The sequence below is a fragment of the Microplitis demolitor genome, chromosome 7 (assembly GCF_026212275.2).
Source record: "Microplitis demolitor isolate Queensland-Clemson2020A chromosome 7, iyMicDemo2.1a, whole genome shotgun sequence".
NCBI lineage: Eukaryota > Metazoa > Arthropoda > Insecta > Hymenoptera > Braconidae > Microplitis > Microplitis demolitor.
Genome location: NC_068551.1, coordinates 8,868,608 through 8,892,963, shown reverse-complemented (window position 1 = coordinate 8,892,963; position 24,356 = coordinate 8,868,608). Strand labels below are relative to the sequence as shown.

At 29.6% G+C, this 24,356-nt stretch overlaps 1 protein-coding gene across 2 annotated transcripts in view; it reads right to left on the bottom strand.

The window, feature by feature from the left end:
• LOC103578385 (insulin-like receptor) overlaps positions 1-23,668 on the bottom strand; it is a 136,570-nt gene extending 112,902 nt beyond the window's left edge. The window contains exon 1 of one of the 2 annotated variants that reach the window (XR_008404018.1): positions 22,577-23,668. The gene's annotated coding sequence lies outside the window, so the exon portion shown is untranslated. The remainder of the gene's footprint in view (positions 1-22,576) is intronic. The other variant, XM_014440161.2, reaches the window with a different exon arrangement.
• Between the last annotated feature and the right edge of the window lie 688 nt (positions 23,669-24,356).

Sequence of the window (24,356 nt, the reverse complement as noted above, 5' to 3'; positions counted from 1 at the left end):
AATTTAACTGAAACTCTTGAAACGTTTGATTTGACAAGTTTACATATTTCAATGAAATAAAAGTTGTTTCCTATAATACCGAACGTGTCGTGCCAACCGATGAGTTTCTTGGAGAAAGAATCCGATGATGTTAAAGGAATAATTTCACGCACTCACATTAAAACTGAAAAATATTCGACAAGAATATAAATGTATCCGTTGCAAAATATCGAACTATATTTGAATGAAAGTATTTATGTTATCGGTTCGATAAAAAAATTTATTTGTAAAAAGAGTCACATATTTATCTCGTTTAGATCAATCTATAAGCAGTTGACTGTATATATCCATTCAATATGAAAACAAAGTACTAGAAGCACAACTAAACTAAAATTTTTCTGCTGGTTCCGTAGCGTAGCGATAAGTTGTCTGACTCTCGCGCGTAAGGTGCTGGGTTCGAATCCTCCAGATGGTGATATTAAAATTATTTAATTTTTCACTAAAAACTGTGAGTATGTTAGGATGATTTGTAAAGTATAATTGATGTAATATAATAATATAATGTAATTGTCCCAATACTCAATAAAAAAAATAATAATAATAATAAAAATAAAATCAAATCAAAAATAAATACATAAGAAAAAAAAAATTTTTTGTTTAATAAATTATTAATGAGATAATTAAAGGCAATATTTATTTGATTCAGATTACTATTTTTTTGGATCAATCCAATACAGCAATTTGAAATAATTAGATTTGTTATTGAATCAATTGCAAAGAGAGTTTCTACGGACCTAAAAAGATATTATTTTTAACACTAAAATTCGTTTGCTTTAATAAAATTTTGACTTAACTGAAAATTCATACTTTCAATCACCTTACAATTTACTTTGAGTGAAATTTTTAACTTATTCATATAAAACAAAAATCATTATTGTATCAACAGCATTAATGACTTAAACTAATTTCTATTTTTTTTAACTGAAAAAAGTTATTGAGTTATATCAAATACCATAGAGTTAGCTCAAACGATTCGGTACCTTCCCTCAAGAAACTCTCAGTTGGAGCAAAGTATACTATCAAACGTAGAGGGCGGTAGACTCAATCGCTTGACGCGCTTGGCTGTATCCAAACGCAAGGAGTACTTGAGCCAAACGAATCTGGTTTGATGTTAGGAATCTTTTTTTACAGTGTGTGCTTTTTTTCACAGATTATATGTGGGCGTAATTATAAAATACATAATTTTATACACTTGTAATAGTACTGTACCGTTTCCAAAAAAAATTAGACCAATACTTTTTATAATATTTTTGTTGAAATAAAAGGTATAAGTTAAAAAATGATAAAAAATATAGAAATTTCCCTAAGAATGCAATAATGTGTTGTCACGGTAATATTTTATCCGAGGATAATTTGTCTGAGGATATTTTGTCCTGGGTATGTTTTGTCGTGGGAACATTTTGACTGGGGATATTTTATTAGAGATATTTTGTCGGGGATATTTTGTTCAGAGTAATACATCAGACAATGTTGTTATCCCCTTCAAAAACATCCATATGAGAATCAAGCGTAAATTTCTATATGGGTCCGACGAAATCCACAACACGCCAAATTCATATGGGAAATCTAGTATGAATTCCCATGTCGATTTTTACATCGCTTTCTCATTGAAATTTGATGCACCATGTCAAAGTTCATATCGAATTCTTGTATGGATCAGGAATTAGGAAAATTGACATGAAACGTCACGTTATTGATACAAATGTCATAAACAGCGTATATGTTTTCATAAACTTTCCTGGAGTACTATGCCTTTGTACAATTCCTAATTTAGTGTTTTATGAAAATGATTCGTATTTTCTATAAAGATATAATACTTTTTGAGTTAATTTATAAATCAATAACTTATTACAAATACTGATAAAAAGAGCATCAATTACTCAATTTTTCGTTGAAAGATTTCCTGCCAATAGAATACTAATCTGTTCATTTTTTCATTTGTGCGTATCAATAGACAATAGACATAAAAGTCCAGATAACCCGGATTCTATAGAAATTACTTATAAAGAAACCCAAATTGCTATAAAAATTTTCCACAAAGAAATCCATTTATAAAAGTTCCTATGCCAATATCCTACATGAGTATCCAGGTACTTACAATTTCTCTTATCGGGAATCCAGATATCTATGATTTCCTACGTGGATTCTTATATAAATTCATACACTCCTATATTCATTCCTATGGATTCTTATATAAATCCGTACTTGCCTATAGGAATTCCAATGGATTCCCATGCAATCCTTCAAGGATTTTTTTAATAGGGTAGTCAAAAGTACAAGGACCTTTTGTCTTAAAAACCTTTGATACCTAATGATTATAATGCTTTTTATGATAATTTGAAATACGTTCGTAAAAAATAAATGTTGAAATATAGTATTTTATATTTGTTTGATTTCATAATTTTATTTCAAAGTTTTTATTTGAACTGATTAGAAGTATTATTAAAACTACGTGATACTAATATAAGCAATCATTTAAAAAATCATGTGTCTCGCTAAAAATTTGAGAAAAATACTGTGTTGTCGTAGTCAATAAATAATAGCACTAATAAGTTTAATAATAATATTGTTATTTGGTTAAAAATCATTGAAAAGTTGATAATTTATTCCTAAATAAAATGATCCTAAAAGCCTATTCATGTCTGTTCTTTTATTTCAATTAAGAATACCGCAAACACGTATTTTTCAGCAATTTTTTGGTGCAGCAAACACGTATCTCATAAAATGAGCAAAAAAATAATAATTAAATAAATTTAATATTACAGTTGTCTTAAAAATTTATAAAAAATTTGATTACTTTTTAGATTTATAAAAAGAATTAATAAAAAAAAAGCCAGAAGTTCATTATAAAACGTTTTTTGTCTCTCCGGAAAAGTAGTAGTTTTTGAGATACAAGGTTGCGTCCGAAAACTTAAAAGTTATAATCGATTTTCCAGACCAGTATGCATGAAAGTGCTAATTTGTTGCTGACTCTCATCGTATTGCTCAGGATGCTGATTGAGGAAAGCAACAAAATAATACGCATCTCTGACTTTATTTAGGTGCCCGTTAGGCTGGCAGGTCCCTTAAAAGTCATAATCGATTTTCGAGGCGAGCATGCATTGAGTTGATGTTTTGTTGCAGACTCTTATCGCGGTGATCAGCCTGATCATGAAAATCAACAAACTCACATGTATTGCTAAGCTTCCTTGAGTACCCGATGAGCTGGCAAGGTTGTTAAAAGTCACACTGAGAGAACAATTTAGTTGAGCCAAATGAGAATTGTTTCAGGCAAATAAATCCCATCTTTGAATGGACCCAATTATTGTTTATTTGCGACAAAGATATGGCTCATTTGAATGAAATAATGATTTATTTATAGTTAACAAATCTTTATTTGGACTTTTTTTTCAACCAAGATTTGTTAACTATAAACAAATATATATTTGAATGAAATAAATGATTTTATTCAGTCAAATAAATCTATTTATTTGGTTCAAATAAATCGTTCTCTCAGTGCATATTTAATTTTCCAAGCCGGTTTGTTTGTAGTTGCTGGCTCTTATCACGTTGCTTAACTTGATCATAAAAAGCAATACAGTCACATGCATTACTAACCTTCACTAAGTGCCCATTAAGCAAGCAGGGTCCTTAAATGTCATAATTGAATTTCCAGGCCAATATGTATTTTGTTGCTGGATCTTTGAGTATCTCTGATTCTATTCGTGATCAGCAACAAAATTCATAACTGTATCTTGTTAATAAAAACTGAGTGTTAAGGTAGCAGAGACATTAATCATTAGTTACTGGTGGCGACGTTCAGCGGATTTTCAATTTTTTAATACTTTTTTACGCAGTTATTCAGCATTAAATGAGCAACCAATTTTGACCGATTACTTGTTTCATTTAACCCTGATTCCGTGATTTCACTGCTAGCTTATGGTGAAGATACACAGTACAAAATATTGTGTTAAAATCAACACAATCTGTGTGTTAGAAACGGTCTACACAATATTTGTGTTATTTTTCAACACAGACTATTTGAATTTCAACACAAAATTTGTGTTAAAATTTCAACACTTTTTTGTGTTGATTTTAAAGTAACACTTCATAAATATTAATGATATCGATTTTTATACTAGATAACACGTTTAAAGTGTTGAATAGTAAGTCGATTAAAAATTTTAAAGTAACACAGAGAATTGTGTTGATTTGACACAAAATAATCAACACGAAAAATTTAATACGGACCGTTTTTAACACAGATACACAATATTTTTTACTGTGTAGCAATAACTCGATTTTTGTGGAATCGGTTCGAACAGCGAAATCGGGTTTAGCAGCAACTAATGGCAATTATCTAGCTATAAATTCACATGCAAATTTCGCTCGATTTTGCTGACTGTTTAATACCAGCAAATTGGAGCTTCAATTTAAATCTGAGAACGATGTAATGACAATTTTATATCTCAACGTTTAGATTTTTCTCATGATTTTTAATGTTTTTCAAATTCATTTTCAACATTTAATTTAGGAATAAAAATAATAAATCCACTTATTTATTCTAAACAAAGTCCAACGATACTAATTTTGTTAATTTCAAACTATCGATCGTTTAAGAGTATGAAATTTTACAAACACCTTCAAATAAAACTACTCTTATACAATGTACCTGAAGATCAGATCATTTTTCGCGGAACAAAAATAAAGAAAAAGAAATGAAAAGTAAAAAATCTACTGGATCTAGATTTCTGAAATGTTTCGCATGTCAGCCGAAAATTGCAGGCCACCCAACTATCCTTTAAGTCGCCGTTAGAGTCAAATTATTTTCATTTTCGTTGTGTGAAAAACGATTCAATCTTCAGTTATATCTTATACAAGCTTATTGTTATTCAAAAAATGTTTTTTCGAATAATAGGATTTAAATAAAATTTCTTCGATGAACATAAATTTTTTTCGTAACAAGCTAGAATTAATTCGACGTATTTAATAAGAAGGTCAAAGTACTATTCATCGATACTTAACCTTATGAACATGAAAGCAATCGCTTAAAATTAATTTTAATAGCCAATTATATCCCTGCTTGACACGGGCGTCAAAAACATGCCTTTTATTACAATGGCCTGCCAAAGCTAACTGATTTGGAATTGAAAATATATTGATAGGATCAAATTTTTTCAGTTTTTTTATAAAAAATTTGCACTTTTCGTAACGATGCAGTCTTAAATTCAAGTCAATATATACATAAAATAAATATACACTGAGAAGAGAGTATGACCTTTTTGATGAGTAGACATTCTTGCGCTGTTATCATTTTATCGCGAATTGGAATATTTAAATTAAATATCTAAAGAAAAATGTTTCAAAGAAGCATATGAAAGTAAAATAAAATCTAGTAAAATATCGTTTGAACAGAGTAAAAACTACCAGGCTATTAATAAATAAATTCTATAATACCGTCTCAATGCCGTTACTATTCCATAAATATACTGTTATATGGCAGTTATAAATTGATTGGATTACGAGACATATTTCGACCCAATATTGGTAATTAAATCGTGCTTAAAAAGTAACAAAACTACGATGGTAATGCGTTGAAAATGCTGCATTTACATAGTATGACTACCGCATTTCTATATACACTGCGGAAACCGCAAAGATTACATAATAATGATAGATACATAGTTTAGCTACTGAAACAATTTTTTTTTACCTCAAGCTATTTTTTTATTGTAATTCAATGTTTTATTATATTTTCATTAATATCTAAGCTTGATTTTTTTAATTTTCATTTTGGTTAAGATAGATTTGCACCAAGGAAAAACAATTTATACACACGAGAAGTTTTTCTTATTTCTATATCATTTTATTTTATTTAAGGGTAACAAATTTTTGAATTTCTTAAATTTTTATTCGCATAACATTTCTCATTGGCATTAATAACATATGAGATGTTTCATTCTCGCGAGGGGTATATTCATAAACTATCAAATATTTAAATTTGATCCTTCAGTTAAGTAAATTAATGTTAACATGACAAACATCGATAAATAACAAAAGAAAGTTTGTAACGACCATGATTTTCAATAAGCCACGGAGGCAGGGCGTGCTAAAGCGTATGTCATAAGTCTTGCGTGATCGGTCTAAGTTCAAATCGTAGACGGAGTAACATTATGTATGTATGAAAAAATTTTTATTAAGTTATACAGAAGTTCCAAGCAACGTTAGACAAAAGAAATTTGGAAATCAGTTGACCCTGCAAGCCCAGCCCAAACCTTCCCGCTGCTCTAGAAGCTCAAAAACATTATTGTCTATATATTTTTGAGGTCAAGAATACTTTTTAGTACACTGGTATTTCGGGATCTTCGAGTGCAAATAAAAGTACATCTTGTCTAAAACTATACCAAGATTCGAGAAATTGCAAGTAACTAAAACATAAGCGCTTTTTGAATTTTTATACAAGAGTATGCTTCATGAAACGAACGAATTTTAAATCAGATCAGAGCGTTCATATACACCAAAAAACAATTTATTCAATTCAAGTAAATAGATTTACTTGTAATTATTGTGTTTTTATTTGATATTATTGAACTTTGTTTAAGTGAAATATATATTTAATCGAATCAAATACTTTCGTCAATTCGACTGAACAAAGTCATTTATTCTATTTGAATTTATATTTGTATGTAATTAACAAATGTTGTCTAAAAAAAAATTACGCTGCTGCTTATAGCGTTACGATCACCACCATTCAAATAAAAATTTGTTAACTATAAAAAAATATTTATTTCCTTTAAATAAATGCTTTAAATTTACATTTTTGTCTTAAATAAATGAATATATGAGTCTCAAATAAGTAATGGTTGGATCCATTTAAATATGCGATTAATTTACATGGAATAAATCTTATTTCGCTTAATTAAATTTTTCTCCGTGTACCCAAGAAAAATGTAAAAGACAGTGATTTTTCAAAGTTTTGTTGATAACATTATTCAAATCAACGAAATAATTACATTGAACTATGTGGCTTTAAAAAAAAGACTAGAAAGACAGAGTCGATATAGTTTTTGAAACGTTTGGTAAATTACAACATGAGTTATCGGGGAAAAAAGAGGTAATTGGCTATTTTTGCAATTTTTCATCATGCAAATTTTTTAAACTACCCGATAAGAAATTTCAGTGCGTTTTTTATTAGGACCGAATTAAGCATGCCGGATTCTGAGTTTACGCAAATGAGACAACCACATAAGGCCTGCATCCCATAAATAATGCACATCTGACTCCCTGCATAATTAGGAAAGCCTAATGATGTAAAGCTAAGCATGTGCTCGGCAAATGCTCGTCGATTGCTCGTCATTTGACGTCAATTGATCAACTAAAAAAAATGACCGCCGGTCATTTTTTGAATTTAATGTCGATTCCCGCGAAAAGAGAATAAAAAATTATTAAAAATTTGACCGAAAAATTTTTGACGGTCATTTTCCATCTAAGTAGTTGAGCAAGCCAGATTTGTTTACTACCGTCAGAATTTTTAGTTAAATTTTATGTTCGTATTGATAGATATAGCAATGGTTTTAATAAATAATCTGTAAAATCAATTTCAGCAAACAAATTTCGCCGGATTCTGAAGTCTAAAAAATTAACCAAAAAATGACCGAAAAATTTTTGACGGTCATTTTCCATCTAACCCAGGTGGGAATCGCCAAGGATGACTATAGGCCGAGCCTTGGCCCTGTTGTCACTTGCCAAGCTTCGACAGCTGACCATTGGCCTAAGCCTCGGCCAGGGCTTGGCCCGATGGTTTGATTACGTTTAGCCAAGCCTTGGCAGCTAACCATTGGCCCAAGTCTAGGCCGAGGCTTGGTCCATTGATTTCATTAAATTAAGCCGAGCCTTAGGTAGTACAAATTATCAACTTTACATATATATATATATGTATATAGAGAAGACCAGGGCATAACGGTCTACCGAGTATACGATTAATATCAATAATTTCCATTTGATTAATTACTGCTATGTACAAAACTTTAGTAAACATGAAATTTTTATTTTTGGCGGGCAAAATGGGGTACCCTTTAAAAAAGTTGAAAAAAAAAATTTATACATGAAGAAAAATAACATTTCACATCATTGGCTTAATAAATCGTTTCCCTTCGATTAGCTTAATTACTAATTGTTATTCAATAAAAAAAAAAAAAAAAACAATTCTATATTTTTTATTTGCCATTATTTCGAACCCAAAAATTTTTTTTTTTATTTTTTAGATTACAGATTATTTAGCATTATTTCAAAAATGTTATTAATTAATAAACAAAATATTATTCTCGAATACTTTTAGTGGCTGAATTTGCCCCAGGTATAGAGAATCAGCCGGAAAATGGATTAATATATTAAATTTTTTTTAATTTGATGATAATATGAATCATTTTTTCAGAATTTTCGGATGGTCCGTTTTGCCCCAGGTGTCATGTGTAGAGCTAAAAATGCGCAAATATATCGGATTTATAGCAATTAGACGAATTTTTTTTTTTTTTTTTTTTTTTTTTTTTTTTTTCAAATATTTTGGGAGTACTCCGTTTTGTCTACTCTACCCCCTTTTGCCCCCCCCCCCGCCCTTTCCTAATAGTGCAACTTTATCTTACTCTTAATTTATTCATTTATATCAAATCATGAAATTATAAATTAATAAATATATTCCATTACTCAACAGACAATTTTAAGTTCATTAAAGAAAACTACATGTCACCTCATCTTTACGATCTAATATTTTTGAATTAAAATGTATTTAAATAATTTAAGAAGCAAAAAAATCATGATTATCTGGACATCAGATTTAGCACAGTGGATATCATCCCGGCATAGTAAACAGAAGGATCTCAGTTCGAACCCCGGTAGCGCCCAATTAATTTTATTCGTTATTTCCCATCAATTCAGAAATTAGTTAATTACACTCCGATGTAATGCCGATAAAAATGTGATCAAACTTTTTTTTAATTATATTTATTAATTTAAATAATAATATTTTAGATCGAGCATTGGGCGAGCTTCAGATTTTTTGCTTCCCGAGGTTTGGCCGAGGCTTGATTTTTTGTTTCCCAAGCCTTGGCCAAGGCTCGATTTTTCGTTTCCTAAGGCTTGGCCCAAGCCTGGTTTCTTTGTTTGCCAAGGCTTGGCGACATAGTTATCATCCTAGGACTGGGCCAATCCTTGGCCCAATGTTTAGCCAAGGCTCGGAACTCTGGTATGACGACTGGCCAATTTGGAGGAATTTTCGTAAAAAGAAAAAAAATGCTCATGAATTTTTGTGACTGACAAAAAAAAAATGACGTCAATTGTTGAGCATTTGCTCGTCAATTGCTCGTGATTTGACCGAAGTTAAAAATGACCGTCATTTCACATCACTAGGAAAGCCTAATTTGGCATACATTCCAAAATCACTTTTACGGAAAAAGTCTAATTAATTATATCGGAAAACATTAATAAAAAACTCATGTTCTAGTATTTTTGCGCATTAATGCTTAAGTGTCATTAGTTGGTTTAGTGTCGTTAGTGCTTTTCGTGTTCTCAGTATTTGTAGTCCCGTGAAAAAATTTTCTGATTAAGCCTTATATGTCCTGATGTGACCATATTAAAAAATTTGATATATCCCTATCTGACCTGATATGATGTGACATGCCCATATATAATTATTGATATATTCTGATATAGTCTGATATTAAAATTGGCCATATCAAGCCATGTCAACTTGATATGATGATATCAGATTTGATATGTCTTGATCTGACTTGATATGCTTGTATATAATTTTTTTATGTCTTAATATGACCTGATATAACCTGATAAAGGTATATATATTTTAATATGCTTGTGAAAAAAAATCTTGATCAGGTTTGATATGGCTTGATATACCCTGATATGGCCTTGATTAAAAAAAGGGATTTAAAAAGATTCGAAATAAAAATTTTAAATACTTTTTAATACTTTTGAATACCTTGAATACTTTTGAATCCCTCTTCTTATGGGAATTTAACATTGCAAATCGTTTTAAATCCCTTTTTTTAATCAGGGGGGGCACATATACTAGTTTTTTCGAGTTTTTTGTACACATCCGTTTGGTAAAATAATTAAAAAATGACCAAATAACGTAACATTGTTCGGAAAATCGATTTTATAATGATTCATAAAATCTTATGAAGTCTGTTAAATATTTTAATTTACCGCATTTATAAATATTATAAAGTATACAAACTTTGTTGAAAAATTTTTCCAATAAGCTAATGAGACCATTTTTTAAATATCTGAGAGAATTTCAAATTTTTGTAATGAATTTAAATATAAAAAACTGAGATTTTAAATTGAAAAAAGTTTAATAAAGTTTAAATATCTTTAACTTCTTTTTTTTTTTTTTACCAAAAGAAGTAGTTCTTGCCCCGTTACCGGTAGGTATACCGTTAATGGTCCCGTTACTCTATAAACAATAACATAATTGAATATAATACAAAAAACCAAATCAATCATTTATCTGATGTCATTAATTTTCTTAAGTTCAATTTTATCCAAATAGATATAATCAAACTTACATTTCAAGTTTGTGATTTGGCAGAGTGGTTCATAGATCAGATTTTAAATCAGAAGTACTCGGGTTCGAGCCCATGACCCAGCTGGTTTTTTTTTTTCTCATGACAATTATTGCATATACAACTTTACAAAATTGTATACAGTTTTATAAAATTATCTATAAATTTAGTTCCCGAGATAACAATGTTAATCTCACTATATATAGTCTGATATGTCCATATCAGAAAATATCAAATCTTATCTGTATATATATTGTCTAATATAGCCAATTTCCATATCAGGCCTGATATGAACCACCCATATCAGAAAATTTTTTCACGGGGTGTCATAAGCATAATACACTTGTTCCTTAATATCGATGATGCAATCTAATAAAAAAAATCTGGGCGTCGGTAGGCCCTACGGGCCAGCCCCAAAGTTTCCCGCTGTTTTCGACCTCAAGAAGCTCGAAAACATTAGTGTAGATATATTTTCGAGCTCGAAAATGCTACCACATGCAATTGTTTTTTTATGATCTTTTAAAGCTCTAACAAGTTACGTTTTATGCTCAAGTTTGAAAATTTAAGAACTGAAAATCATTAATGAAACGGTTGTTAGAATTTAATTCCTGATTATGTTCGATAAAATAAGTGTATTGAGGCAGAAATCAATGTCAGGGATCAAAATCAAGATTTAAATAAGTTTTAACTCATGTAAAAAAACAATAAAATATGAAACATCCAAGAAAAATATTAAAAACTACGTTTTTTCGATTTTTTTGTTGATAATATAATTTAAACTAAAGACCAAGTTCGATGACATTATATGATCGAAAGAAACCATAAAAAGGATGAGTTGGTATGATTCCAGACACATTTTAGTACGTTATATTATGATTTATCCGGAAAAAATAACATAAAATGTTATTTTTTTAACTTTCAACGCCGATATCTTTTGAACTAATTAATCGATTTTGACGTTTGAAGTTGCAATCGGCGCCTTTCATTAAATTCTAGAGCTGATTAAAATTTGAAATCGATCGAGTCAGTCGTTTCGAAAATATTTGGAAAAAACCGTTCTTCACCATTTCTTTCTCCAACGATATCTCGCGAACGAATGAACCGATTTTGATGGTTAAGGCGGCATTCGACGCATTTTATTGAGTTCTAAAGTTTATCAGATTTTGGAATTGTTTAGTTAAGTTATTTCAAAGATATTTGCAAATAAGTGTTTTTTACCATTTCTTTCTCCCGCGATATCTCTCGAACGCGTTAACCGATTGAGATGGCTAAGGCGGCAATCGACGCGTTTTATTGAGTTCTGGAGCTGATTAAATTTTAAAGTCAATAGTTTAAGTCATTTCTGAGAAATCAATAAAAAACTAAAAAAAAATTTTTTTTTCGTAATTCGCCAATATTTTCGAGTCCACTTGATCGAATGATTTGAAACTTCTAGGAAAGTCGATGGCCAACAAGTTCTTTCGATTACCACCTTAACCATCCAAATCGGTTTATTAGTTAATAAGTTACAGTGTACACACACACACACACACACACACACACACACACACACACACACACACACACACTTGCGCGCGGAAATCATTCTAAAAATAGTCAGAATAACTTCCTAGGACCTCAAAAGGTCGACATCAGATGAAAACTCGATTTTCGAAAATCGGGGTAAAAACAATACCTTCCCGAATTTTCTGAAAATTATCGATTTCCTTAGCAGGAAATTAAAAATGTGATCCACTCATAAATTTTTAGATTACTGTTCATACTGATTCATTGGTGTTTATTAATAATTTAAATCTGTATTAAATGTTTATTGATAATTTTTTTTATCGATGAAAAATTATTGTTCATTACTGAGACTCGAACCTAGATCTTTCTGTACATCAGTTAAAGCTTATATCACTTTGTCGACACCATGGACTTAATAACTATTCTTAGAATTATTTTAAAGATTTATATATATATATATAGCTTGAAGAGCTCGACAATGCATCCACAACGATTTTTTCGAGCTCAAGGAGCTCTAAAATAGGGTGCAGTTTTGTGGTTGGCCCGCAGGGTCAACCGATAGACCGATTTTTTTTAAGAGCTTTACATTAAAATGAAAATAAGAGGCATATGAGGCACTTCATAATATTTAAATTAAGAGCTGCCGTTTTAACAGCGTCATTAATTCAGTATCTTGAACAATTTCTTCATGGTAATTTAAAAAAAAAAGAAATAGTCGATTTTTTTGATACAGCCTAAGACTCACTAATCAGGCTACTAATAATCACTAATGAAACACTATTCTACACTAATCACTTCCAATAGTGTTTCAAAATTCACTTGTTAGAGTTCTAATGATCACTAATACACACTTATTAACCCTCATTAATCATCAATTATGTTGATTACCCGATGATAAAAGATTTTATACAATTGTATAAATTTATATATAAATTGGATAGAAAAAATGGCCCGATCCATTTGTATACAATCGTACATAATTATATCTTTTTTGTATATAATTTGTATACAACCACATACTGTATTCGTATAGATTATATATAATTATATACAATTCTATATAATTGTAAACAAATATTTACATTTGTATATCATTTTATTATTCTTTTCGGCATTTTTATATAGAATTATATATGATTATATATAATTATATAGAAATTTTATATAATTATGCATCAACTCTATCAAATTGTATATAATTCATATATAACTGTATACAGTTATATAAAATCTTTTTTCATCAGGTAGTTTTTTTCCGTAAGAACGAATACTCACCTAAAAATTGCAACCTATTCGTGAAAAATGGCTATGCATAGAAATTGGCAATACATGGTTATTTACAACTGGTATAATTATTAACTTTAATCAAGTTAACAGAGAAAAAATTGTTTTTTTTGTTTTTTGTAATTAACTATGCCAAAAAATTTTTTTTCCGATTTTTTAATTTTGAGATCTTAGAGGAAATTCAAGATCTCTATAAAAAAAAGTCTCTTGTGTTATCCGCTCGTTGATACAAATAAAGTTGCAGAGGTTGAAACTTACGGAAAAAATAGAATTTTCAGAATGAAAAAATTTTTTTTTGTTTTTTATTCGTTAATTGGCAGATTTTTTTTTTTTTATTTCGCAATGAAAGTTTTTATTGAAAATGAATTATCCATGAAAATGGTTCTTAGAGTTGTTTTAATAGAGCTCATAGAAAGAAAATTACAGAGCTCTAAAGCTGAAAAAAATTGAATTATTGAGAAAAAAATTTCGTAGTCTAATATCATTTGGAATTATTATAAACCTAAAGAACATAGATACAGTAAACCGTAATTTTTATTTTTAATTACAATGTATAAAATTTTAAATCAAAATTACGAAAATATTTTGAATTACAGTTATTTTAGTGAGAGTACCAATACTATATTCTTACTGTGCTGACCGCGACACTAATGCATAGAAATGGCCAATAAAGAAATTAAATAAAAAAAAGGGCACTCGGCAGCTGAATTATACTACAATGATAACACACTTAAACTAGGAATAATAATACCACAATTAACAGCAGTAAAAGAAAGGCAAGAGATATATAGTTTATTGATGTACAGATGTATGCTGTTATGCTGTCAATGTATGACTGACTGACTCTACACGGAGAAAAATGTCAAGTGAATATGCCTATGCAGCTCAGTAATATTTACATTACTCTATAGTTTGTGTCCTGCCGCTTTTATACACAAACTATAGTAATTATTACTGCGCTGCATAGGCATATTTACTTGACATTGCTCTCCGTGTAGTCGCGCTTCTATAAAACAAGAGAAGAAGGCATTTGTTTTCTAGTTATTCAAATATTTTTAAGGATCAGTTTCTCATTCGTTACACTATCCCATCCTCAATAAAATTATTGTCCCGATGAAAAGTTGTGTTCGAAAAATCGAACTTAATTGAAATTAAAATTATTTACAATTTCGGTTCGATTCTGCTATGGTCCCAACACACCCTATCTATCACCCTACAGGGAAAAAACACCATAGCCCAAAAACAACCCTGTAGACTAACGCAAAGATAAAAAAATAAAAAAAATAGTCTATGATTTAATTGAACTAAGAATTGATAAAAAAAAAAACTATATTCTGCTAAGAAGTTAATTGATGTACGTGACTCGATTTTCCTATTTAGCGAATCTAAATAAATAAAATTAAAAATGTAACCCTCCTCTTGATTAAATGGATCTTCAATGGGAATGGGAACAAGTTCAGGATGGAAACAGGAACTCCTTCCTCTCCTCCTTGAAGGACTAGGAATAGACTCCTTCTCTCCCTCCCCGATGAAATTGGAAATATTATCTGTACATAATAAAAAAAAAACAAAACGAGTATCTCCAACGTTTTATTTAATTTTATATTTAAACATACTTCATCGTTCCATCTTTTTATTTATCAGTTGTTAATTTATAAATTTTTATTGACGTGATCAATTTAATAATTTCGATCTTAAATACTCAATGTGCTACCGCTCGATCCATTCAGTTCATATTTCGATATGTTATCTATAGCTAACATACCAATGATACTGAATAATACACGTTGCAAAGAATTTTGATTCCTTAATTTTTTTTTATATTCAATTTTTCCCCCTAAAAGTTCCTCGGAAACTCTCCAGGGTATCCATCTATCTCTCAGTAGTCGTGGCCATCAACAAAAGAGAAATGCTGACGAAGTCAACTCCGGATAAATACCAAAGCTCCCGTCAGAATACTGTTGACCAATGATAAGTCCCAAGAATTCAAACTTTTGATTTGAGCTGAGCTTACTTAAACCGAAAGAAATATCCATTCTCCTATCGAAGGCCCAGAAATCCCGGGAACCCCTCACAACGACCATTCATTCAGGACCCTCAGACAAACTTCCCTCCAGCATAACCGAACTTAGAACATTCCCAGTCCTAATAGAATCTCGGGGATCCCTTAAATAACGTTAACACCGAGATCGTTCAGAGCCCTCAGCCAGACTTCTTTCAGAATCTCGGGAACTCTTCAACAACGTTTACAGTGTGAATATTTAAGCTCCACTGCCAGAATTCTCTTACGGACTATAGTAGTCTTTGATAAGTCGTCCAGACAAATCCTTCAATTCTATCAGTTTGAAAGAGACATCCTAGTCTTACTAATTGACTACAGAATCCCGGGAACTCTTTACAACGCCTACACTGAGATCGTTCAGGGTCCCAGTCGGACTTCTCTTTTATTTTTTCTTATTGATCATAAAATGGTGCAAGACGATTTACATGCACGATTTTATATTTTCCATTTGGTATTTTTCTAATTCTGTAAGCTACATTATTTAATTTATTTTCAATTTCATGAGGACCTTCCCAATCACATTGAAGTAAATAAAATTTTTAATTATTTTTGTTAATATTGACTTTTTTGTTTTAAGTGAAAAAAAAATTTAATTTATGACAGAAATCTCAGCAGTATTACAAAATTTTCTTGTTAATCCGTATAAATCTATATTAATTGACTCGATTGAATTACTGAGATAATATATAGCCAGATAGAAGAATCAAAAATTTCAAAAAATAAACATATTGCTATCTATACAAAATCCTTTATCTATCGCTCAAATCAGGAGACACGGTAGGGTCTCGCGCCAAGTACACGTTTAAACACATGTATATGTGTGAAGTGTCATGGCGCGAGCTACCGTACTACTATATACCGTAGACAGAGTGGTTTTTGGCTCATTCTAGCACTCATTTTTATAAACTTTTTTAAAATAGTAAATTTTCAAAAAATTCTTTCTATATTCGAAAGATAATTGATTGTTCGTCTTAAAATTATGAAACTTTATTCATTTTAGTTATGAGAACTAATTTAAATATTGAAATTAGGCCAGCATATACTATAGCACCCCCAATTTAGACGTTTTTAAAATTTTTTCATGCAAAAAGGGCACTGCCAGAGAATAAAAAGTCATAAGAAATGCCATGATGCAGTAAAACATTGAAATTTTATTATAGCAATGATTCATTTATGCGCCACCAGCGGTGCTTTAGTCTGTATTTTTTACTATAGTTTCGTATGCAAATTTTTTATGAGCATAAATAAATTCGTTTCATAATCATAAATAAATCCGTTTTGATATTTAAGATGAATTTTCTTTATTTGAAGTCAGTGTTCATTACTATAATTTCAATCAATTTTCCCCGATTTTGCATAAATACTACAGAAAAAACTATACATCTTACTTTAGTTTTACTTGAAATTGTTGTGAGTTGCATGCGAATTGTCATAAGTAGAAGAAAAAACTTGACAACTATTTCAATCAAACTAATGTCAATTTTTTACCAATTAGCTTAAATAAAATTAAATTGAAGAACTCCGTATAGCTATTTTAGATTGAAATTGACAGTAATTTGACATTGAAATTACTGAAAATTTGCTGCACTAATTTGCCGCCAATTTAACAGCAAAAGGTAAAAAGAAAAATTTAGGGTTAATTTTTGCTCAATTTCGAGGTAACACTTTTTGCTACACATAAAAGTCGGTAATGTTCATTCTTACCATTTAAGAAGGTAATCAAATTTATACTTAAAAATGTCTACAACTTGAATATAAAAAAATAGTTTACAATTTTTCAAGTGAAATTAACAATAAATTGGAGTAAAAATTTACCTGGAAATTGACGAAAAATTTTTCTAGTAAGCTTTCGAAATGAATTTGCATTTTAGTTCGGGTAGTAAATTTACGTCAAATTGTATAGCAAGTTGTATATAAATTGTCCTCGAAAACAGAATTGTCCGAAGTTGACGGACATTTGATGAAATTTCCCAGGAAACTTTTGCTAAACAAACTGTGGTATTAGGATGTCTATTTAAAATATTTAAACTTCTTGATATTGCAGTTATATTCGCTAGGACGTACCAAAATGAGCTCTACTTACTTAGCCGTACAATAATAATTATTCGTACAATAATATTAATCGAGTAATATTATAAAAAATCAATGCTAATTGTAAGGATATTCCCTAATCGTACAGTTTACTTAGCAAAATTTAAGTTGCGAAAGTTTCCTCGAAATTTTCGTCAAATGTCCGTCAACTTCGGGCTCTTCCGTTATTGACGAGAATTTGCATAAAACTTGCGATACAATTTGACGTAAACTTACTACCCGAATTCGAATCCAAATTTATTTTAAAAGTCGTATATAAAATACCGTCAAAAACGGAAAAGCCCGAAGTTATCAGACATTTGACGAAAATTTCATGGGAACTTTTATTAGTGTTTTTTTCTAGTAATTAAAAAGTGACCTCTAAATTAAGGAAAAATCAACCGTTAATTTTTTTTCCAAGTTTTGATATTAAATTGTCGACCAATTCGGACAGCAAACTTCGATAATTTTAATTATCAAATTACTATCAATTTCAAGCTAAGGTGGCTTTTAGGGTTATTTCATACATCTAACATTGTGGCGCTACCTGTCAATACCTTATTAGCAAAATTTGAAAATCGGGTTTTTAACGAATGAAAACATATAATTATTTTTAATCGGAAGATTTATTATCGTTATACAAAAAAAAAATATTATTTTTATTGAAGACTACTAATGGCAAATCTAGATTCTTAATTACATTTTTATTATAAATAAATTACTGTTTTCTTTGTTTTAACCGGCAATTATCGACAAACGATTTCCTAGTGATTTAAATGGAAAAATTAATAAAATATCGAAGTAGAGGGGTCAAATGGAAAAAATTAAAGGCTAATTTTTATTTTCTTCTCCATAATTAAGCAATTAACTCACAAACAACTTTGATAGACCGACATTGATCGACAAACGACCAAAAAACGATTGCAATCAGAATAAATCAGATCGGTTTACATTGAGTTGGTTTATAATGAGGAGTTCAGTAAGTGGAGCTGAGATATACAACTTCAGCCATAAGCGATTTCTGATAATCAAGTTGGGAGCGAGCTAATGGCAACCAACTGCAGCAACTTGTTATCAAGTTGGCCGCAAAGATTGTTGGCATTTCCATAAGTTGACGGCAATTAGTCGCCTATTTTCTGAGAAAATGTGTGCCAGCAGCTGGCATTCCCTTAGTTGACAGGGTTGACAGAAAGTTAACTTCAATTTTCTCAGAAAGTTGGCGTCAGGTTGCGGCAGTCGATTATCGTCAACTTTCTAGGAATGTTGGTAACAACTTGTAGTCAATAATAACGTCAAAATTTTGAATTTCGTTCTGTTGTATATAAAGTTATATCCGCTAAACAGTACCAAAATCGGGCAACTTAGTGCTATATATATGTGTATGTATAGATATAAATGTAGATCAGTTGAAGTATGTTTACGTAGTAATTGCTTCAAAAATACGTATAATTATCTCTAATTAAGTAATTATTATTGACTAACAATTAATGATGCATCAGATAATTTTAAAAATTTTCAAAATATAATCCGTGATTAACTTTCTTATGTTCTATCTAGCTACCCGCAATGTCTATATTCAAAAACTAACTCTTTAATAAGGGATCTACAGTGTATATATATATAATTTAGTGCTATCTACAGATCAATTAAATTATCATTTTTATTTAGTAATTGCGTTGAAAATATGTATAGATCTCTAATTAATACTTTATTATTGACAAACAATGAATTATGCGTCAAATAATACTAAAAATTGAAAAATATAATAACACTACAAAAAAAAAATAAATCCTACCAAAAACAGATTCTCTGTATAAAGTCGCGCCAAGTACACGTTTAAAATTTTTTGAAAGTAAAAAAAAATTATTTTTTACAAAAAAAAAAAGTCAAATCGAAAAAATACCAAGTACCTAGTATGATGCAAAATCATAACAAACATTTTCATAAAATTTAAAAATAAATTGTATAACAAAATTTCAATGTACTTGGTGTGCTTACAAAAGAGTAAAAAAAAAAACATATTTGATTTTATTAGAAATTAATTTTGCTTGAGTACATGTAGTAACGCACACCAAGTACATTGAAATTTTGTTATACAATTTATTTTTAAATTTTATGAAAATATTTGTTATGATTTTGCATCATACTAGGTACTTGTTATTTTTTCGATTTGACTTTTTTTTTTTTTGTAAAAAATAATTTTTTTTTACTTTCAAAAAATTTTAAACGTGTACTTTATACAGAGAATCTGTTTTTGGTAGGATAACATAATGCCGTTAAATATGTTTGGTTCATTAATCACGTCAATCGAGTAGAAAACAAAAGAGCAGTTAGACGTCACGATACTTTTAGTTAGTTTGTATTTTTTTTTTAATTCTATCTAACTATAATTATTATTATTGTTAAATACTGATACATCACCAAATTTATGCTTTCCGAATTTTAATTGGTTCACGAGTTCAACTTTAACTCCTCAATTAATTAATTTAAAAAAAAACTTTCTTTCGTCTTCCCTGTTTTCGCCTCCCGTAAAAATATATTTTTTTTTTTCAGGTTCCGTTCATGAGCGGATCAATCTGGATTTTTATGAGGAGTATTTTTTTGGTATTCCAGACACCCTCACAAAAATCCAGATTGATCTAACTCCAAATACGATTTTAAAAAATTTATAAGTGATGGGGGTTGGTCATAGAGAGTTGATCCGGCGGCCATATTAGAATAAATTTTTTTGAGGGTGTGTGGGATGCCAAAAAAAATACTCCTCATAAAAATCCAGATTGATTCGCTCATGAACGAAACTTGAAAAAAAAAGATATATTTTTTGTTGACCATGAACGTTCGGAACTTCAGGTACATTAATTCTATAGCATTATATATAATTATATATAATGCCGAGAAAAAATCACAGATGATTATATATAATTATACACAATTATATACAATTTTACAGAATTATTTATAATTATATATGATTTTATATAATTGCATATAATTATTTATAATGCCAGAAAAAAATCACATATGGTTGTATATAATCTTACATAATTATATATGGTTAAATATAATTAACAAGCAATCTCGAGATTCTATAATAGGTACATATGTTTTACTACAACTTTAATTTTTAAATAACTCATAATTTTACTATGTTCTGATTTCAATTGTTCGATTCAAAAATACAATTCATTTTCACTTTTAACGAAAAACTTTCTTTAAAAAAATATCTCTCAGACTAAGAAATAAAAACAATTTAAGCAACTAAAAATTTTTCGACTTAAACATAAAAATATGATCATATAAAAAAAATATTTTTGACTTCAGATAAATATTTTAAGATAATCATTTACTTGGTGCAAAATAATTTTGATTTTCCGGTTTTTTCTGGATTCGAGTTAAATGTTTTTTCTATGTAGTATATCTAGCCTCTTTAAGGGCGGCAAATTAAAGGGCATTAAATAATCTAAAATATCTCTAGAGTAAGATTATCAAAAAAAAATTTATTGAAACCCATAGACCGTTTTTATATAACGAGCAGAAATTTTGGAAGTCTAGATCTGAAAACCAAACACTTGAAGCTACGATTTGCTGCTTTTTTTTTACTGTACTATCATTTTCCTCTGAGTAACAGAATGTTGAAAATCACTCAAAAATTAAAAATTTTTTTAATATGCCTTAATATTTGTGACTAGTGTATTTTTCTCAGTCATAAAAAAAGTGTTTACGTAGCCCTGTTTAAAAAATTTTATAGAATTCAATTGATTCTCATAAATTCTCATAGAGGTTTTATGAGAATGAATGAGTTTTATGAGAAAGTACTATACTCAAATATAGGTCCTAAATAGATACAGCTATTAGAATTAATCGTTTTTTTTTTTTTTTTTAAGTAGAGAGACCTGAGTAGATCTACTTAAATGTACATAATTTCTAAAATAAGACAAATTAGATCTGCGTAGATCTTATTCTTTTTTTCGGGGTAAAATTAACATACAACTACTCTGTTTCCTATGAAGCTAATTATTATACAAGTCTGAGATGAGTATTTCTTAAATGAAAAAAAAAAAAGTATGAAAATATAAATACGTAAAAGTGAAGTAATAATAAAATAAAAAAATTCTACTGGCGCATGCGTTGATTAAGGTATCATATAGAAAAGACGATGGGGATGGGCACAAAACGCGGAATGAAGAGAACACGTAAATATAATGTGTTAGATTGCGAAGTTAAACTGTGTGAGACGAGACAGCCAGACTACGACGGTCATTGACTATATAAAAATATCCTGGAATGCTTGTATATATTAGTGTGACAATTTTTTTTTGTCAATGTTCAAGTTCTTGTCCTTGCGCTAAATTTTATTGAGCATAATTGACATTAAAAATTATCAAAATTTCAGCTAAACTTTTATATATTAATTTGTACATAACAAATCATTATACATCATAATCCTAGAAAGAGATATGTCACTTCATAAAGTGTTCTTATATTGATGAATATCATTTATAATAGGGTGAATGTAAATTTTGTTAAAACTATTATTTTATTAGGAATTTGGATCATAAATTATCGAAATTGTGTCGGTCCAATACTATGAGAAATTAAAGGTTTTCCGAACTATGCACCATAAGATAAGCGCAAGATATACGAGCAGTTTACATCTAATCATTCAACAGCTTAAATATTTAATTGGACTGAAATATAGTTCAGTAATTTTAAAAAATTAAAAAAAAAAAAAAAATTTCAATTATATTATTGATAAGAGTAAACTATTACCTAACAATTCTTAAAAATTTTTAGCTCGATAGAATAAGAAAACCAAAAAAAACAACAAAATATTGATAAACTAACCCATTGATAATTCTGAGAATAACATTGGTCTTTTGATTTATCGTACAAATTTTATGATGGCTGGGTTTCTTAAATGTATCTTAAGTGTATTAATCCGAATTTATTGAAAAAGAAGAAAAAAATAGATTGGAAAAAAGAACCTAATCTGCCGCAGTGATAAAACAAGAGAACATTGGAAAGAAAAGCAGTGAGTAAATAGTAAATAGCCACTTACCGAAACATGGCACGCTGTACTCCAAAAATTCACGTCACAATCTCACGAATAAGTCGAACAATAAAAAACAAAAAAAAAACAATTCATGGTAAAACACCACTACACCAAACTCTTGTTACAATCCACATGAATCTCATGTTGGAAGAATATTGATATTTAATAATGTCTATTAGATATTAGTCAATTATTTAACAGAAGTGAAGAATTAGATATAATGATTCGCACATAAATTGTTTACTTGTCCAAGCTCCACGCCATGCTCAGTGATCATTCGTCCGTCTCCGAACGCCCCTTAGCTAGTTGGGCATAACAAGACTTGCGCATTGCTTATCTGCGCATCAAACACTTATAAATAAACTTATTTACAATGTTACATTATTTTAGAGTGTAATTAAATTTGTTTAAATTGTAGGTATAGTTCTGGTTTTAATATTAAATTATTCTACAATAAACAAATCACTATTTTTCTGAAGAAACATTTCACACTATTTTTTATAACGCTGTACACGTAAATCCGGTAAGGTCATCGCCCGCCATGCGGTATAATAAGCCAACAACTTAGTAGTGATAGTATTATAAGTTCAATGGCGTTCGAGTTTGCGCCGTTAAATGTTATCCATTTTGTTTCATTTGTATATATATATATATATATATATTTTATTGAGAACAAAGTAAAGTTACAAGAACGCTCTAGAACACAGTTCCATGGAGATTAAGGATTACAGTACGCAAAATACACCAAAGTTGTAAAATTAATAAACATACAGATTGTAATATTTCAATACATTAAAAATGGTTCATCCACAAACTCACCACAGATGCAGACTCTGCCATCTAACACTTCACTACTTAACTAATTTTGAGTTAACACTTACCCTGATAGCCACACTCTACCCTGATAGCAACTTTAGCTTGAAATTGACGGTAATTTGATGTTGAAATTACCTAAAATTTGCTGCCCGAATTTGCCGACAATTTGACAGTAAAAATTGAAAATAAAAATTTGCGGTTAATTTTTCTTCAATTTAAAGGTAACTTTTTACGAAAAAAAAAGTCGGTAATGTTCCACCTTACCTCTTCAGAAGGTAATCAAATTTATACATAAAATTGTCTACAATTTGACGGTAGAAAAATACTTAAAAATTTGTTAAGTTAAATTAACAATTAATTGACATAAAATTTGCCTGAAAATTGACGAAAACTTTTTCTAGTCAACTTTTGAAGTGAATTTTCATTCTAATTCGGACAGTAAATTTACGTCAAATTCAACAGCAAGTTGCATACAAATTGTCGTAAAAAATAGACAAGTCCGAAGTTGACGAAAATATGACGAAAAATTCAACGAAACTTTTGTAAGTAAACTTTTGCTAACAGTTTGCTTTAGCAAAAGTTTACTTACAAACTGTGCTCTATTAGGGTAAATACAATTGCTTAGCAAGTTCTGCAGTGAAACACTTATGGCTAACTTGAGGTTGGGCCTCAACCTAACGAAATCCCGAATTTAAGAATCCTAATTATTTATTAAATAATTATCATAACAACAATTTTCTTAGCTTTCGACTAAAAGCAGAAGACGAACTTCCTCGGAAGATTTTCATCATCCGAGTCCCATAAATATTCAAAAAGTAATTAGAATTCTTAAATTCGAGATTTCGTTAGGTACGGCCGAGCTTTAACGACAAGTTTCTGGCAAGCCTTGGCTGGATAATACTTGCGTGCAAGTTGATGCAAATCTACGGCCGTCATCTGAATGTAATTTGCCGTCAATTTGAAGTAAGAC